The sequence below is a fragment of the Prionailurus bengalensis genome, chromosome D4 (genome assembly GCF_016509475.1).
Source record: "Prionailurus bengalensis isolate Pbe53 chromosome D4, Fcat_Pben_1.1_paternal_pri, whole genome shotgun sequence".
NCBI classification, from domain to species: Eukaryota; Metazoa; Chordata; class Mammalia; order Carnivora; family Felidae; genus Prionailurus; species Prionailurus bengalensis.
In genome coordinates this window covers 7442699-7462593 of record NC_057359.1, presented here as the reverse complement: position 1 = coordinate 7462593, position 19895 = coordinate 7442699, and the positions used below count along the sequence as shown (strand labels likewise).

Sequence of the window (19895 nt, the reverse complement as noted above, 5' to 3'; positions counted from 1 at the left end):
GTGGCGAACGCAATTACCAATACTTTCATTTTTGTTTTAATTTAATTACATTTTTGTATTTTAACTGAGGCTTAACTTGGGAGTTGACAGTATTTTATTATTATACAGTTTGTCAACTTTAAGTGGGGTGCATTTTTTTAAATTATTTTTGAGAGAGAGACAGAGCGTGAATGCGGGAGGAGCAGAGAGAGAGGGAGACACAGAATCCAAGGCAGGCTCCAGGCTCTGAGCTGTCAGCACAGAGCTTGATGTGGGGCTCGAACTCACGGGCCACGAAATCATGACTTGAGCCGAAGTCGGCCGCTTAACCGACCGAGCCACCCAGGCGCCCCTAAGCGGGTTGAATTTTTAATTGAAATTTTATTGTAAATTAAGGCCAATTACTTTTAGAGGAACTGAGGCCAGATTTTATAGCACAAAGTCAGTGAGACAACAGGACTCCCCACTGAAAACCTTGCCTCAGGCCAGCTTTGCTGTTCACACCACAGCCCCAACTAAGTGATGTTAGAATGAGGACATTCAGAGGACAAGAGCAGTGGCATTCGCTTTATTCTTACAGGGTACCTAGGCTGATGCTTAGTGTTAAGAAAAACAAACAAACAAACAAACAAACATGTTTTCCAGAAGTAGTTTTGGAAGGGAAAAGTGACTTTTCTTTTCAGCTATTCAATATATCAAAGCATGGAACCAAAGAAGAGGGATTAGTGAAAATGAGTTGTCCATATATCTTAATGCTAGACGCTTAATGCCGGTTGCTTCTTTGAGAAAGGGGGCAACAAAGAAATGCTTTTCCTTGTTAAAGGTTCTGCTGAAAAGTGTTCAAAGCAAACTGCACTCACTGCTTTATGCACGGATAAACAACGGAAATCAGTGTCGGCTCTTAAAACTTGGAAGGCATTTTACTGAGATGCCTTGGAGGTCAGTGTACCAACTGGGACGTCAGTAGCCATCATTACAATGGGTGTCCCTTTGACTTTTTCGTTCCCCACAAAGCCTCTTGAAAGAAGACGCAAAAGAGCTCCAGCGGATGGACAGAGGTTCTGAACCCAAACCCTTCTCGCCATAAAGGAAGGCATGTTCATTTATGGGATAGAGTTGGTAAGATTTTCAACCCAGAAGCTCAAAATATTTCTCCCATTACCAAGGAGTAAATGGTATTTAAAGCTGGGTGATGGGCATGTGTATTATAATTCTTCTTTTTCCTTTTGATAATTTTTTTGTGAAATTCTATAATAAAAGTAGGAAAAAAAAAGTTAACAGTGGATTTTCTGTCTTCGTCAAAGTATTCCTGGCCTCTAAGTATTATTCTAGTTTTAATTTGGCCAGTGTTAAACCAAAAGACCAGGCTGTGTGATGTCCAATAATCTCTACTTTGACCAATCCTGATCAGGTCAAACACTTTTATCCCCTAGGAGGTGCCTTACAAAATTGTCTCTAGTTTAATTGGATGTGTGTGCAGATTTTCCACTTGGGAATAAAATGCTCAGCAAATCCTCTCAAAGTGTTTTCCCTGTGTGTCATAGAGCCAACCGGCTAAGGCTCTCGGTAAGGCCGGCTGCCAGTGGAAACCGTAGCTTTCCTGGCTTCACACGTGAGCCAGATGTTGGGGATTTTCTGAGCTGCAGAATCGTGGGGAAGGAGGTCTGTGCATGTCCTGTGTTCTCATTCCAGCTCTCAAACTTTCAGGATTTATGGCCACTCAGCAGTGTCACGAACTGGCCCGAAAATATCCCCAGATGAAAGCCCACTGACAATGCACCTGACTCTGCCATGGCCCCGTCCCATCTGCCAGATCAGGATCTCTTTGTACTGCTTCTTCCCCCAACTGCTCTGCAGAAATGCAGCAAGGCAGGTGCAATCTTTAATTTTCTGAAACCCGCAATTCAAAGCAATTCTGCTACAACTTAAAAAAAAACAGTTTATTTCCTTCTAGCATTGTATGAAATTAATACTTGCCTATTATAGACAATTTACAAATACATGAAATAAGAATGCATATGTGTTATTATAGGTATATGTAAAAATATCCCAGAATCTCACTATCCATGGAGAACCAACTTTGTTCTCGTTGATTTTCAAGGACAACTAAGGAATTCCTGGGATCACAATGAATGTCTACACTTGCCATCATCAGAATGGATGTTTGCAGAGGGATGCGAACATACATTTAAACACTTTTGTAAGCATTTTCCTTATTATTACATATCCTTAAATAACTTTGATGGCTGCATAATTTCATCAAATGGTTACACCATAATTCATTTTCCTAGTCCGAGACCACTGGACATTTAGTTTTTTTGTGTGTCTGTTATAAATAATTTGCTTGGAGACAAATGTATTTTGACAATGGAGAATCCAATTGAAAATGAACAGTTTTCTGAACAATCACATCCACTCTATTTCAACCAGCCTTCTTAATGTTTATTTATTTTTGAGAGACAGAGAGAGAGAGAGAGAGAAAGAGAAAGAGAGACAGACAGACACACCATGAGTGGGGTAAGGGAAGAGAGAGAGGGAGACACAGAATCTGAAGGAGGCTCAAGGCTCCGAGCTGTCAGCACAGAGCCCGATGTGGGGCTCGAACTCATGAACCGCGAGATCATGACCTGAGCCGAAGTCGGACACTTAACCGACTGAGCCACCCAGGTGCCCCTCAACCAGCCTTCTTAGGAGCCGCCCTTCTCAAGCTCTAGTACACATGAGAGTCAGCTGGAAGGTGTGGTAAAACACCAATCTCTGGGCCTCGAGGTGGATCTGAGAATCTCCTTTCTGACAAATCCTGTGGTGTGGACCTCGCCTTGAGAAGCACCGCTCCGGAGAAGCCCCCTGCTGCATTTAGGAAATGGACAGAAAGGGGCTTCTCACTGTGGGCTCATCTCTTTTTGACCCTCCCAGCGAGAAATGAAAAGCTGCTTCGGTTGACATCCCCCAGCGCGGTCCACGGCCTGGCATGTGCTCAGGTGCTCTCCTTATGTTGAAAAATGTTTGGCAAATAAGTAATGCTGGCAGGAACCGTTCTGACACCTACACCTCAATTTGGGATTCATTTTCCTCGCTCAAGATTTGGCAAGTGTATCCCTTCCTTAAGGTTAGGCTGTGAAAATACACTCTGACTCACAGACCTAGTTTAAAATACCACAAAAAGTCATCAACGATTTCCACAACTAATGAGTCTTAAATACCTTCATTTTGAGTTGTTTTACGTGTGCTGCCTATGGGACGAGATCTAAGTATTTAGACCGGGGTTGTGCATAATTGTGTGAATAAATCACGAGAACAAAAACTGTCTCCCTGTATCCAGCCTCTGCCCGATGTCCACTGATGATCAATCCTGCCATTTATGTTGTCTTCCTAAAAATCATTCCTTATCTACTGTTTATTTCTGTTCCCAGCAATATGGCAAATGAGATGTTCAGAGAACTTACCTCTGATGTGGCCCACCTAAAAATGCCGGTTAAAAATTTTTAAAGAGTTTTTTTTTTTAATGCATGGCTGCCTTGGCAACAGAATAAGGGAATTCTTTAAAAGCCAGAAACACATACACATACACAAACGAAAAACCCCAGCAATCAAGGGTAAGCAAGAACTGGGGATATTCTGCTAATCCCAGGCACCCTAGAGCTTGGCTTCTAAAGGGCCAGGTGGGAAAAACGACAAAGCACGGATCCAGATTTCCATTCGAGTTCAGAGAGAGACTCATGTATAAAGCAGGGGCTTCTGAATGGCAACACGGTCAGCAAATGAGTTGGGAAAACAATACGTGTAAATAAGCCTGACCTACAGAGTGAGACACTGGACACAGAGGTCTTACCTCTTGAGAAAGAGAGAAAAAAAAAAGGCTGCCTTACAAAATTCCTAACCCCAAAACCTGGATTTGGATCCAGAATTTACAGTATTTGAATGATCCCAAACACCCCAAAGCCGATCATTTTAACTGACTGATAGAGTCTCAGAGATTTTAGAAGCGACAAACATTCCCCGGAAGAATGCATTTTCGACCCAGGCCTGAAAGAATCCCCAAAGGTGAAGTTTTTAAAGAGTGTCAGCGCACAGTCAAAATTTACCACCAAGTGATAGTCAGTGGACACTACGCATGACACAGCGAGACCTGAGAAGCCTGCCAGCTATAGAAGTATTGAAATGTCACATCTAGTAGGGTTTAAATATTTGAAGAAATAGAAGAGAAACAAAGAAAAAAAGGAAACAAGAAATTTTAAAAATTGAGTAAGCAGTTCTGAAAAATGAAAACTACTTCTGAAAATTAAACATGCAATCACCAAAAATAAAAATACAATTTATGAGGGGCGCCTGGGTGGCTCAGTCGGTTGAGCATCCGATTTCGGCTCAGGTCATGATCTCGTGGTTCGTGAGTTCGAGCCCCACGTCGGGCTCTGTGCTGACAGCTCGGAGCTTGGAGCCTGCTTCAGGTTCTGTGTATGCCTCTCTCTCTGCCCCTCCCTCACTTGCACTCGGTCTCTATCTCTCTCAAAAATAAATAAACATTAAAAAATTTTAAAATATATATATGTAATTTATGAGTTAAAGAGCAGAGGAGATGTGGCTGCAGAAAGACTTAGTAACTTGGAAAATGGATGTATATAAATTAGATGGAATAGACAGAGAGACAAGGTGATAAAAAAATTAGAAGAGTTTAAAGGATATAGAATGTAAACTGAAAACACATAATAAATAGACGTCTAATCAGAGTTGCAGGAGATGATAGCACAGTGATGGAGGGAAGTCAGTATTTTGAAAAAGAACTTTCCTGAACTGAAGCAGACAAAATGCCATGTTGTAGGAACCACAATGATGTCTAAGCGGGACAAGTAAAAACAAATTCATCGCTAGGCACACAACACCCTAGGCGGCAAAACACCAAAGACAAGGAAGAGAACTTAAAAGCAGCTGAAAGGAGAGACAGATTCCTTACAAAGGAATAGCAGTGAGACCCAACAGCAATACTGGAAGCTAGGCAGAGAATGGGATCTCCAAAACGCTGCTGTGAGACACAACTATCTACCTGAAATTACACACGAGGTGTAAATATCTTTCATGAACAAGGAGGAAACAGAAATGTTACCAGAAAGACAAAAAAACTGAGAGGTTCTCCCTGAAGGAACATCTAAATCATGTACTTCAGGGAAAAAGGAAAATGATCTCAGATTAAGTTCTGGGTTTTTTTTTAAGTTTATTTAGTTATTTTTGTGAGAGAGGGGCAGAGAGAGAAAGGGAGAGAGGGAATCCCAAGCAGCCTCGTGCTGTCAGCACACAGCCTGACGCAGGGCTTGAACTCACAAACTGTGAGATTGTGACCGGAGCTGAAGTCGGATGCTTAACCAACTGAGCCACCCAGGTGCCTCACAGATTAAGTTCTGATAACAAGAAAGACTGGGGACCAAAGAAAACGGGGAAATTGTGGGTAAATACACATATGGACTATTAGTATAGCACTGAGATTTAACTTAGGGATTAAGAAATTTAAAAACATCAATCAACTCTGGAGGATGGCATATAATCCTGATGGGGAGTGAATGAAGTTCATAAAAGTGCTGTTTGGAAAAAAGGTACAGATATTGATTGGCTTTACTTTAAGTTGAGGTAAACACGCATGTTATGATGTCAAAATCTGTGGGAAAGAGCTACAGCGGTTCTTCAAGGAATATTCATAACCCTCCATGCTTATGTTAACAAATAAGAAATTATTATTATTTAAAAAAAATTCTTAAACATTTATTCGTTTTTTGATAGAGACAGAACGTAAGTGGGGGAGGGGCAGAGAGAGAGGGAGACACAGAATCAGAAGCAGGCGCCAGGCTCCCAGCTGTCAGCACAGAGCCCGACACGGGGCTCGAACTCACAAACCGTGAGATCATGACCTGAGCCGAAGTCAGATGCCTAACCGACTGAGCCACCCAGGCACCCCAACAAATAAGAAATTATTAAGAGTTGGGGGAAAAAACCTGCAGAATTAGCCCAAATTAGAAGGCAAAAAATAATATGGGTAAGAAAAAAATTTAATACAATAGAAAACAAAACCACAAAATAGAGGATAAATGAATCAAAAATTATTTTTTTTCAGATAAATAATTAAATAGACAAGTCTCTGGCAAGATTAATGGGGAGGTGGAGAAAGATGACATAAATTAATGATAACAGGAATGAAAAGGGGACATATTTACAGATGCAGCAGAGATTAAAAAGGTGATGATGCTTTATGTCAATACATCTGTAAATTGAGATGAAAAAGGCAAGTGTCAAGAGTAACATAAATTACCAAAACAGAGTTAAGAATAAACAGAAATCCTAAATGATACGACAGCCATTAAATAATTCAATCAGAAATCTAAAATTTTCCCACTTGGTCTAGATGGCTTCGCAGTTGAGTTCTATTTACATTCAAGAACCAGAAAAGTTCCAGTTTCCATAAAATCTATCAGAGAACGGAAATGAGATTAAGACTAGCACAGGAAATTAAAGTTTTAGGTGATCCACATTAACATCAATGCCAAAATCTTGAAATACTGACTGGCAAACTAACTCATTCAATACATAAAAAGTACAGCACGTCATGACCAAGCTCAACATGTTTTTTTCTAGGAATTTAAGGTTCATTGACCATGTCACTGAGCAATTAAGGAGAAAATCATATGACTATCTCTACAGGAAAGAAAGAAAAAACATTCAGGGTAAAAAACTCTTAGCAAACTAAGCAGATAAAAGAATTTGGTAACCCATTAAAAACATATAACCAGTAGTATTCTCAACTGTGAAATATTTTCAAACATGACCTTAATGGAAACAGGAATAAGAAGAAGGCATGTACTATCAGCATTTCTATTCTGCATCACACGGAAGGTTCTCACCTATACAATCAAACGAGGAAAAGAAGTGAAACGTATCAGGACTAGAAAAGAAGACAAAATAATCGTCACGTGTAGATTATACAATCTTGCCCCCTAAAGAATCTACAAATTACTGGAATTAGTAAGTTTAGAGAAACTTTGTTTATTCTCTTTTTATATATACACAATAATCCATGGTTGTCACTGTTTCTCTGGGTGCTTAAATTCACCCAAATACCTGTGGAAATTCCTATAGGCCTGTGCCTGTATTCTGTTAACACGATCCCCATGACCGTTTGAGCAGTTCCTTGCTTTCTGGCTCCAAAAAGACAATCCAGGTTCACTTTGGTCTTTCTCTGCTCCTGATGTGGAATTAGCCACTTCTGTAAGGAGTCCTGTCTCATTTTAGTGAAGAATGACGCTAGAAATTAAGACTGTTTGCTGAGTGTGCTTATTGCTAAAGGGTTATCACTTTCCAGGTCCTTTCAATGCACAGAGCTAGGAAATATATGAAATCATGAGTTCCTCTGATAGAACCAATTCAAAATTTAGTACCACAGAGTTTTTTTTCTTATCTTCTTTTATTGCATAATTATATCTCTTTCCTCTTACAGTAAAAATATTGTGGTTTGTAATTATATATAACAGATATGTATTAACTTAAAATTTTTTAATATATATATTTACCCATGTTTATTATTTATCTGCTTATCTACTTTATCCTATAATATATAAAATTTTTCATCATACTATAAATATTAACACTAACAATAAACCTACTAAGTAGGGTTTCAGATTTCTTTACAGTTCTTTTTGCCTTTAGTAAATATTTCATAAGAAAACATGTATTGAGTACTGTTGTAAAAGAGTGTGAATTAATTATTTGCTTATGTTACCTATTTGATACGCAGTTAGGATTCTTTTGTTTTTGTTTCCATTCACTTTTAAGGTCTGGTATTTTTTCATCCTTTATGGTTTCATTTTTATGAAGTAACATACACACATAGTTCAAAATTCAAAACTATACAAATCGGTATTCTCCAATCCTGATCATCTTCCATCCAGTTATTTAACCCAGCCCATCGAGTCAGCCATTGTCATTACTTCTTCGTTGATCCTTCCTGTGTTTCTTTTTACAAGATTAAGTATAGGCACACCCACAGCTGCACACATGCACACGTGCATGAACGTATTTCCCTTTCTTTATGAAACAAAGGGTGGCATACAACATAGATTTTTTGTACCCTACTTTTTTTCACTTAAAGCTATCCTGGGGGGCGCCTGGTTGGCTCTGTCAGTTAAGGGTCTGACTCTCAGTTTCGGCTCAGGTCATGATCACACCAGGTCATGGGATGGAGCCCTGCATCGGGCTACCACTTTTTTTTTTTTCAAGGATCACTGAGACCATTTATTCTAGACACGATGCTGACCAAGGAGTGAGGGAAGGACTGGGTGTGCAGGCTAATAAACAGAGGAGAGGGAGGACTTCCCTGGAGCTGTAGCCATTCCGTCTGCATTCTTCTCAGGGGTGAAGGCATCTGTCTCTTTTGGACAAAGGTTCCAGCTACAAGCAGGGGGAAGACCAGGGGAGGCATAGGCACACAGACCTTGACAGGCTGTGCCTCCACCCGGATCTTGCCCCAAGAGACAGCTTCGTCCAGCCCGGCACCAGAGTCAGATTCATCAAATTCCTGGGTCATGTGGATGTCGACAGCTTAGTCGGCCCCATTCCCCATGAGGCTGGCGTTGGCGGTGTGGTGCTTGACCACACCCCCACCCAGGATGATCATCTTAGTGTGCCTGGCAAAATGGCCTGTGTGAGCCTCACGTCCTCAATAATGTCCAGGACCAGCTTGGGTTCTTGTGGGAATCAAAAAAGATCACGTTGCCCAGGGAGCCATCTGTGAGCACTGGGCTCCACACGGGCATGTGGTTCTTCTGAGCCCAGTAATATACTGATTCTGTGTTGTTGATCTCCTCACCCAGCCCGGCGATCATCTTGGAAGGTGTCCACTTCACGCCCTCCGTGTTCCACTCCAGCACCATCCAGTCCATTATGGGCATCAACCAGCCCTCAAACTTGCAGCAACTGTCACTGGGCACCAGGAGGTTTCCAATCCTGTTGATCCCGTCCTCACACAGCTCCTTCCCCCTGAGACTGAAATCACCCAGGTACGTGGTACCAGGCACTTCTTCGTCCACACTGCCAGCTGTGGTCACTAAGATGTCCACCGTGTTGTATGCTGCATGAGGTAATGGATGCGACAGCTGATGGTACAGAGCCTGCTCGGGATTCTGTCGCTTCCTCTCTCTCTGCCCCTCCCCCCCTCCAAAATAAATAAATCAACTTAAACCTGCATTAAAAAAAAGAAAGAAAAAAAAAAGCTGTCCTGGATATCACATCGTACCAGTTCATGGAAATATTCCTTATGATTTTACAGCTTTATGGGATTCAATTATACGCACGAGCCAGGGTTATTCAACTATTCTCTAGAGTTAAACATTTGAATTTCATATCTTGCCATGGCAAAGAATACTGCAACAAATAACTATATGTTGCTTCAAATCTACGGAGGTGTTTCATAAAGGTAAATTTTTAAAAGTGCAATTGTTAGGCCAAGGGTAAAGAAATACGTAGGTTTGTTGACTACCATGAAGTACCCTGTCATGGAGGTTAAATCATTCTGCATTCTCAATAGCAATGGGTGAGAATCCTTGTTTTTCTGGATTCTCCGGGAGAATGCTTTCTTAAGAAAGGATGCATTTCTATCCACTCAAGAACTTAAAATACAAATCTGTTAAAGTTATCATTTATAAAAGCAACAACAAAAATATACATCATGGGGGAAACATACTAACAAGAGTTGTGTAAGATTTTTAGGTTACAAGAAAAAGCATAAAACTTCCTGAAAGAACTTCGAGACGATATAAATAGAGAGATAAGGCATATACTGGAATAAGAAGGCTCACTGTTGTAAACGTGGCTATGATCCTCTAACGGAGCTAGTATTCAATGAGCTTTTAATCAAAATCTAAATAGGATTTTTCAAGGACATTGACGAGCTTATTCTAAAATGTATATAGAAGAGCAAACAGCCCAGAAAGAGAGGCCAAGACAGGCTTAAAAGAAACACTAGGCTGGGGGGCTTGTTCTATCAAATGACAAGTCTTAATCATTATGTAATTTAATACTGAAGCATGAGGATAGAAAAACAGACCAATGGGAAAGAATAGAGATCCCATAAACAGACGCATTTATATATGGAAACCTGATACATTACAGAGAAGGCAAAGTATGGATTGTTAAAAAATGCTGCCAGAACAGCTGATCGTCCACAGGGGGGAAAAAGATTCCAAACCTTAAAAGTGATTTCAAGAACTTAAAAGGGAAAGATAACAGGTTAACACATTTAGGCAAAAATATAGGACATTATTTTGAAGATCGTAACGTAGGAAAGGTGTCCTAGGGAAAATAAAGAAAAACACAAGCCACCATGAAAAAAAAAATGCTGTTTAACTTCGAATTAAGAATGCGCATCGAAAGATGTTACAGTGAATAAAAACCCAAGTCACGAACTGGCAGAAGATATCCACCAAAGGATAGTATTCAGAATAAATGGAGGGCTCCTTCAAATCAGTAAAAGACAAACAACCCTCTTTAAAATAGGCAGAAAGACTTGTATTTCACAGAAGAAATACAGTCAGCCAATGAGCATATGAAAAGAGGCTCAGCCTCACGAGTATGCAGAAAAATGCAAATTGTGACTCTAGGGAGAGAAGATTTTATACCCAACAAATGGGCAAAGATTAAAAAGGCAATGAGAAAATTGGATGTGTGATCCACCAGGACTCGGGGATTTCTCTCCCAGAGAAACTCTCTGCACGTGCCGCCCGTACACAAGTATGAGAACAATTAAAACAGGGCTGTCCACAGTAACAAAATACTTGACATGACCCAAATTTCCACGATGGTAAGCGGGATCACCGAACCTGGTACAATCATTTAATAACTATTACACAGCTGTGAAGATTAATGATCCACAGGTTCACAGATAGAAGTGGAGAAATCTTGAAAACAACAGGAGGCAATAAAGAAAGTCATAAAAGAAATGCATTCAGCATGATTCTATTACACACACTTGAAAAGCAGACAAAACCAAACAATATATTTTTAGGGATGCATATACATGTGGTAAAACTTTAAGGAAAAGCAAGAGAGATATTAATACGGTATTAAAGTGGCAATTTCCCCTGATGGGGAGAGAGGGTGAAGGAGACACCAGAAGATTTACAGACGTAGACGATCATCTGTCTCATAAGCTGGATGTTCGATTCATCAGTCATGTTATTATCACTTTCATTTAAAATACCCATCTATGTTATACTCACTCTCTGGCAGATAAGATCTATTTCACGATGCTAAAAAGTTTAATGGAAAGGAAGAAAAGATGATCTTCTCAGTCCTTTACCTAAAAGCTTCTAGTGGCTTCCTGTTGCCTCCAGGATAAAACCTAGCTTCCTAGCAAGGGAGGCTCTATGCTCTTCCCCACCAGGCCTCCAGCTACTTCTGCAACCTCGTCTCCTGCCATCTGCCCCCTCAGTCCTCACCTCCACTCACCTGTATTCTAGCGACGCCCTGTATCATCAGAGCCCCGCGCTCACGTCTGAGCCATGCCCCTCCGTTCCCTCTGCCTGGTACGCACTCCTCCTGGGTCGATTTGGCCGATTCCCCTACTTTCAAATTCAGCAAACACCCGATACTTAGGACAGTGTCCCCTGAAACTGCCGATGGATATTTGTTTCTGGGCTTTCACAAGGCTGTGCTTCAGTTCGTCTGTTTGTATGTCCCAGCTCACTTGCCTTCGAGATCTCTGCAAGGCAGGGGCTCTATTTTCATTTCAGTCCAACCAACGTTTCCCGAGTGTTAACGTTATGTCATGACTGTGCTAGGCGTTGGATCTGTTGGATTCATCAGCAGCAAGCCCGATTTCCTACCCTCACAGAGCTTGCAATTGAGTTATACTTATGTACATACTTATGCTCGCTGCAGTGTCCCACATATGGCACGTTACACAGTTATGTCTGACGAATCGGCGAAGGAACACTCAGTGAACGAACAGACCAAGGGACAAATAAGTACTGTCCTTTTCATCTTTAAACAAATAAGCACGGGGCACCTGGGTGGCTCAGTCATCTAAGCGTCCAACTTCAGGTCATGATCTCATGGTCTGTGAGTCTGAGCCCTGCGTCGGGCTCTGTGCTGACAGCTCAGAGCCTGGAGCCTGTTTCAGATTCTGTGTCTCCCTCTTGCTCTCTCTCTACGACCCCTGCTCACACTCTGTATCCCTTTCTCTCAAAAATAAACATTGAACAAACAAGGCTTTTTGGCAATAAATCATCATTTTAGTGGTTTTTATTTATTATGAACTCTAAGGCTGTAAATTTAAGGCTACCTGTCAAAAACTAAACTTTTTCTTTAAAAAACCCACCAAATACGTACCTAAATGGAGATATTTTATTCTTATGAAATTTTCAGAAAAGATTAAACTAAACCAACCAATTAAAATCCAGATTCATTACACAACATGATGCCAAGCAATAATACAGATTGTGCGTGGAAATAGAAAGTATTAATCCAAGAATTCCTTTTTGATCTCTCCCACGTGAAGCTGTTTGTAAACACGTTTATTTGCTGTGCACTTTTCTTTAAAATGAACAAATTCCCAAGAAAGAGTTCAAATCAAGCATTCTCTTAAATTTATAAATCTCATAATAGCTTCAGGCATCCAAGTAAGCCGTCTCCAGATCTGCCACTTATGACTAGATGCCAAGAAATACTTAAAATGATTCATCTCTCAGATACTAGCTTTCAGCAAACCACACAGAAAAACGAGTAAGGATCATCTTCATAACACGGCTACGCCACTCAGATGCAACTTTATTCTCGCTACGCTGGCCCCTATTCTTTGGTGGACAGATGTACTATCATTCTCCCATGGACATCTTTTTGTGGCCTTCCCGGGTGGTTCCTGCTCGTCCCACCGTGGCAGGGTGAACACTGGCTCCTCCGGCCATGTCCGCGTTCTACCCCCGCAACCTGTGATACATTCCGTGACGTGGTCAAAGGAACCTGCAGGTTGATTAAAGGAAGCGTCCTGAGCTGGAGAGATGATCCTGGATTCTCTAGGCAGGCCTCATGTCGTCACAAGGGGCCTCCCAAGACAAAGGCGGGAGGATCTGAGTTAGGAGATGCTGTGACGATGGAAGCAAGAAGTTGGAGGAATGTGAGGAAGGCATCACGAGCCGTGGAATGCGGTCACTTCTCCGAAGCTAAAAAGGGCAAGGATTCTTTCTTCAGAGTTTCCAGAAGGAGCAGGCCCTGTGACATTCTCCCCGTAAGCCCACTACAACTTGTTCTGGATTTCTGATCTCCAGAAAGGTGGCATATGACAAATCTATATTGTTTGAAGAGACTAAGTTTGTGGTAAATGTTACGGCAGCGATAGAAAACTCACGGACTCCTTTTAGACTTTATTCCTGGCTGTGCTATCTTGCCCCGGCAGTGTTCTGGCAAACGCTCAAATGCTCTCATCTCTGACACGATCTTCATGCCTCACCGGCTATCCCTTTGTACTCTGGTACGATCTGCATTAACGGGATATTTGTTGGCCGTGGCAGACAATGCTGGTTAGCTACGCGGAAGCCATTCCCAACTCACTCCCTTGCTGCCTCATCCTGCAGTGGCTAGAAAGTCAAACGCCCTTCCCCAGACTCTCTTGCGATGAGGGACGGCAGCATGACCCAGTTCTGGAAAAGCAGGTGTATGCCGATGTCTGCTGGGAGAAAGTCTGAGGAAAACTTCTGCTTCCCTGAAAAAGGGGAAGATGTGCCCAGTGTGACCATTTCCTTCTTACTACCTTGAAAATGGGCGGTGATGGTTAAGCCTGCATTCACTGTGTCGCTATCGTGAGCAAAAGGCCAAGAGAACGTCAAAGACAGGCTCTGATATTGCTGACTCATGGAGCCAAAGCCAATAATTGCCTATCCCTGGAAACTTCTGGTTTTGTGAGAACAATACAGCTCCTGTTTGTTCAAGCCCCTGCAGTGTGGTTTGGTGTTACTTGCAGCTGAGGGCACGCCCAACTAGTACATGACCTTTCTCGGGTAGCACCTGTTACCAAAAGCAGCCAGAACACTGAGGCTTCAAAAAATATAACAGAATCCTCCTTAGCACATAGTTTCACGCATTGCTACATATAAAAAGGAAAAAAGTAAACAAAGAAAATAAGAAGGAAAAAGAGAGAGGGGGGAGGGAGGGAGAGGGAAAGGGACAGAGATGGAGAGAATGGGGGAAAAGGGGCCAGGAAGGAGAGAAGAGGGCATGAAAGGAGGAAGCAACTGAAACCCAAACTTCAGTCACTGCTATCCAACTACACATTGAAAACAAAATGCTGAAAAATTAGAAACATCCACCTTCGTTGCCTCGGTCTCACGGAATTACATGCTATAAACACACATTGAAGAACAGGCAGTGGCAATCAAGTTGAGACTTTCAAGCACCCAGTTACTCCTTCTAACATGAAGGGACCACCTCTAAGTCTCCCCCTCGTCATTCTGCAAACCTGAAAACCAAATCAACTCAGAGCACTATTAGAGGAGATTACGAATAAAACGCTCCCATATTTGGGACACTACATGTAACGTAAAATTCCTAGAGCAATAATCCGGATCACAGTGAACTGTCTAGAGGAAATCAATGTCAAGGAGATCGAAGCTTACTCCAAAAATGAAATTCATCTAGCCACTTCCTACAATTGTCTCTTTGGTGCGCACATCATAAAATATAAGATTTCAGATTTGTGAAGGTTTTTTGGTAAATCTTTTGTGGCCAAGACAGAGATCTAAAATGAGCCTTTTTGTTAGAAGATTCCATTTATGATGGCTATTATTACTATGGTGGTGTCCAAGGGAGCCAAAACGTTTAGAGGCTGAAGTCACGACCTATGTGGACAACCTACTGAAAGACAGGCATAGTTCTAGAAATGGAGACAAAGAGAAATCCCAGTTCTTGTCCTTGTGAGGCCCAGATTTTTATTAAGTAACAGACATTAACAAATAAATACAAGTTATAGGATATAAAGGGGAATTACAAGTTCTTTCAGGGGAATGAGGGAATAATTTAAAAAAAAAAAAAGAGCCAAAAAACCCCTCCCTTTTCCATGCTCATGTTTTGGAAACACTGGTATTGTGAAAATGTCCATACTACCCAAAGCAACCTATAGATTCAATGCAACTGCTACCGAAATACCTGTAGTGTTTTTCACAGAACTAGAACAAATAATCTTAAAATTCATATGGAACCACAAAAGACCCCAAATAGCCAAAGCAATCTTGAGAAAAAAGAACAAAGCTGGATGTATCACAATCCCAGATTTCAAGCTATATTACAAAAACACAGTCATCAAAACAGTATTGCACTGGCACAAAAACACATAGATGAAGAAAACAGAAAAAATGTCCAGAAATAAATCCATGCTTATATGGTTAATAATCTATGACAAAGGAGGCAAGAATATATAATGGGGGAAAGATAGTCTCTTCAATAAATGGTGTTGGGAAAACTGGACAGCGACATGCAAAAGAATGAAATGTGACCACTTTCTTACACTATACACAAAAATGAACTCAAAATGGATTAAAGACGTATGACCCCCCATCCAAGTACTAACCTGAGAAACTTAACAGAAGACCATGGGGGAGGGGAAGGAAAAAAAATGGTTAGAGAGGGAGGGAGCCAAAACATAAGAGACTCCTAAAAACTGAGAACAAACTGAGGGTTTACGGGGGGTGGGAGGGAGGGGTGGGTGTGTGTTGGGTATTAAGGAGGGCACCTGTTGGGATGAGCGCTGGGTGTTGTATGGAAACCAATTTGACAATAAATTTCATATTAAAAATGAATAAATAAATAAGTAAATAAATAAACAAACATTAAAAAAAAAAGACATATAACCTAATATAATAAAACTCCTAAAAGAATACATAGGCAGTAAACTCCTGGGTATCAGCTCTAGCAACAGTTTCCTGTTTATGTGTCTGCAGGCAAGGGACACCAAAGAAAAAATAAACTATTGGGACTACATAAAACTAACTTTTGCACAGCAAAGAAAACCATGAACAAAACACAGAGATGACCTACCGAACAGAAATATTATTTGCAAACAAGTTTTTCAATAAGGGGTTAATACCCAAAATATATAAAGAACCCATACAACACCAAAACAAAACAAAGCAAACTCCTCACAAATAATCTAATTTAAAATGGGCAGAAGACCTGAATGGACATTTTTACTAAAGTTATAAAGATGGCGGCCAACAGACACATGAAAAGATGCTCAGCACCACTAATCACCAGCGACATGCAAACCACGAGATACTCCCCACACCAGTCAGAATGGCTACTATCAAAAAAACAAGAAATAAGTGTTGGTGAGGATGTGGAGAAAAGAGAACCATCCTACACTCTTGGTGAGAATGCAAACTGGTACAGCCACAGTGGAAAACAGTATGGAGATCCTCAAAAAATTAAAAATAAAAATACCACCCAATCCAGTAATTCCACTGCTGGGTATTTACCCAAAGAAAGTGAAAACACTAATTTGAAGAGATATATACATCTCTACGTTTACTGCATCATTATTTACGATAGCCAAGATACGCAAGCAACCCAGGTGTCCATTGACAGACGAATGGATAAAGAAGATGTGGTGTATATAGACAGTGGGATATCACCAGAACATAAAGAGAATGAGATCTTGCCATCTGTAACAACAGGGATGGACCTAGAGGGTATTATGCTCAGGTGAAATAAGTCAGACAGAGAAAGACAAACGCCGTATGAGTTCACTTATATACGGAATCTAAAAAACAAAACAAATGAATGAACAGTAAAACAGCAACAGACTCATATATATGTAAAATGCTGGTTACCAGAGGGGAGGGGGATAGGAGGATGAGCAAAATAGGGGAAGGGTATTAAGAGCTATAAACTTCCAGTTATAAAATCAGTAAGTCATGGGGAGGAAAAGTACAGTGTAGGGAACAGAGTTGATAATATTGTAATAACGTCATATGGTGACAGATGGTGACCACACTTGTCACAGTGAGCGCTGTATAATATACAGAATTGTTGAATCACTCTGTTGTCTCCTTAAAACGTGTAATATTGTTGTGTTAGTATACCGAAGTAATATAATTCAATTAAAAAAAACAAAAACAAAAAAACTCGCCCTTTTACGGATGGATTGGAGACCAGACCAAGGATGGTAAGAAGAAGAAGTTCCTTGACATTTTGACAGGTCACCAGAGAAGGGCCGTTTCAGGTGATGGAGCAGTAGGACGACTTTAATACGTGAATTATTCAAATGCCTCCACCAACACCAAAAACGTCTTCAGGGACAAAGTTGGAGAATGAGTTAACATCTGGTAACAAAGTCATCCGAAAGATGAAGGCTTAAGGGAGCATCCAGACAGATACTGTAGTGTGAACAGAGCTTGCAATTTTTTGGGAGAGACTGGAAAGACCGGTCTACAGGGAAAGTACAGTTTGGGGACGTTCTGTGTCACCGAGCAAATCGTTAGTGCAACCAGGGGCGGCAGTCCACTGTGCGGGTCTTTCGCTTTGGTCGGGGATACTGGAAAAGGGGGCACTGCTGATCGGCTGTGGGGCTTCAGAGAGCACCTGACAGAGCTACGGACTGACGTACTGAGCAGGTACTGTGAGATCCTCACATGTTAATCCCTTCAATCCTTGCCATGACCCTGTGAGATATCGATCAGTGCCCCCCAATCTACTAGAATTAGAATATGGAGTTTTGAACACACTTAGATCGGAGTCCTGGCTCTCTCGTGTAGTCCATCTGTGATGACATAAAATTTAAAATGAGACTGAAGGAATAAATGACGTCAAGTTACCCTCCCAAGGAATCACGGCAAGGTCAAAGTAGAATTAAAAACCACAGGTCTTCCCTCTACAGGCTGTGGTTCTAACCCTCTGGATGACGACGCTCCCGTGGTGATCTCTCCCATCTCCTCGGGATAGCCGTCAGAAAGATGCAAACTTCAGCTCCTACCTTCACACATTTTTGTGTTGCCACTTCTGCATTCAATATTCTCTGTGGCACCTAGCACAGCAAAATATGTCTTGAAATAACTGTTGCAAGAGAGTAAATTGGTGCATTCTATTTTAGGGGGTTGGAGAGGAGCAGGAAATTTGGCAATAATTATCAAAATTTCAAACGCGCCCACCCTTTTTGGAACAATGTCACTGCTAAGAATTTAACCTCCTGCTAGACACTAAAAGTATGCCTTGCCATTCACATAGGGATATACCCACGAATACACACTCATGCACACAACAGGCTGATAGGAGCCAGAGTAGCAGAGTGGCCTCAGGAGCGTCACTGCACCAAGTTCAAATCCTACTTCCTCCCGCTTCCGCCATTTTCTACCTGTGACCCTGGGCTTCCTGGATCTCTATTCCTCAGTTTATTCATCAGTATAATGGTGCTAAAAATAGTAACTACCTCATAGACTTGTTGAAATAATTCAATTAATTATCTTTGCAAAGGCCTTGGGCCAGCAAGTATTAGGTACGGTTTAAATGTTAGCTGTTATTAGGATTTCCCGTCAAACACCGTAAGAGCAAAACAATCTGAAAATAACCTAAACGTGAGCCAAGAATAGAATGTCTGAATTCACGGTGGTACCTCCGTATCAAGGAGAATGACACTGTCACCGAAGATCCTGAAACGTATCTGTAGGAGCTTCTTGTCCAGAAGAGAGAGAACATACATGTGTCAGGCAACCAAGTCTATCCGGGGATTGGGATTTTTCTTCCATTCATTTGTCTGGTAGCCATTTGTGGAATCAGTATAGTACTAACTATGGTCTCAATGCTCCAGGATGAGCAGAAACGTGAGACAACACAAAGATCAAAGTCATGCACATATGCACATGGACAGTGCACCTTTACAGACCCACACGGGCCCTTCCTGCCCGCCACCTCACCCCTCAATTCCCAGCTATTATGGGAAGAAAACATGGGAGCTACCTTCCTCCCGTCCCTGCTTCCATCAGACTTCCCACGAAAGCTGCCAAAATAATTCGGGAGAACGCATATTCTCCCGCCCGGATCTACACTGTTAGGCCCTTTGCTGTGAATTCCGTCTTTCACACTCCTTGCCTGACAGGTAAACTGCATGAGAGCTCTTTTTACGGATTTTTCGGAGCACTGGTTTTGACTAGCGTTAGTCACATGCTTCAAGAAAACTGGAGTATGTCCACATCACATTGAACCGTCCATATGGAAATTTTGGAAATAGAGCAGAGGGTCAAACCAGCCAATGAGAATATAACTTAGCTGTGGGCCAGATTATTAAAAAATGTGTCATCTCTGAATTCAAGTCATGTCGTAAGCGTATTTCTGAGATGAACAGCTGATGACCTGGGGCAGCCTGTGGGTGACGAGTGGGGAAAGGGGGGAGAAGCAAAACGTCGCTCCTTCACTACCCAATGTCTGGCGCTCTATAGTCACTGGGTCCTCAGACCAATCCTGTGAACTAAGAGTCACCAAGCCCACGCTGACCATGAAAACGTCGGGGGTGGCAAAGAACTGCCCACACTTATTGAGCGGGCAAGTGATGGAGCTAGGATTTAAAATCCAGGTGGGGTGGTCCTCAAACCACACTCTTTCTTCTAAAGCTCAACAGTTCCGGGCAGAGTTCCAATTCCAGTAATGGTAAAGGAAAGGGTATCAGAGTAAACAGAAGGTCTGTCGAAACTCCCAGTGGTGCTCCTTGACCCACGAAAACACTGCAGGGTGACAGATGTTCCAGGAAGTCCTTCTGGATCCAAGCTGCCCGAGGAAGAGGACAAGGTTACAGCCAAGGCCCAGTGTCATGAAGGTGACCAGAATGAATGGTGAACACTGGCCGGTAGCCTGAAGCATTGCTGCGATTCACCTGGAAGTTCTCGTTTATGCTGAAGAAGCCTCGT

General features: G+C 41.7%; 1 protein-coding gene and 1 pseudogene across 1 annotated transcript in view; both read right to left on the bottom strand.

The window, feature by feature from the left end:
- Positions 1-19895, bottom strand: part of GLIS3 (GLIS family zinc finger 3) — a 447070-nt gene that overhangs the window by 165619 nt on the left and 261556 nt on the right. The gene's annotated exons all lie outside the window — the stretch shown is intronic.
- LOC122474363 lies at positions 8165-15183 on the bottom strand (annotated as a pseudogene).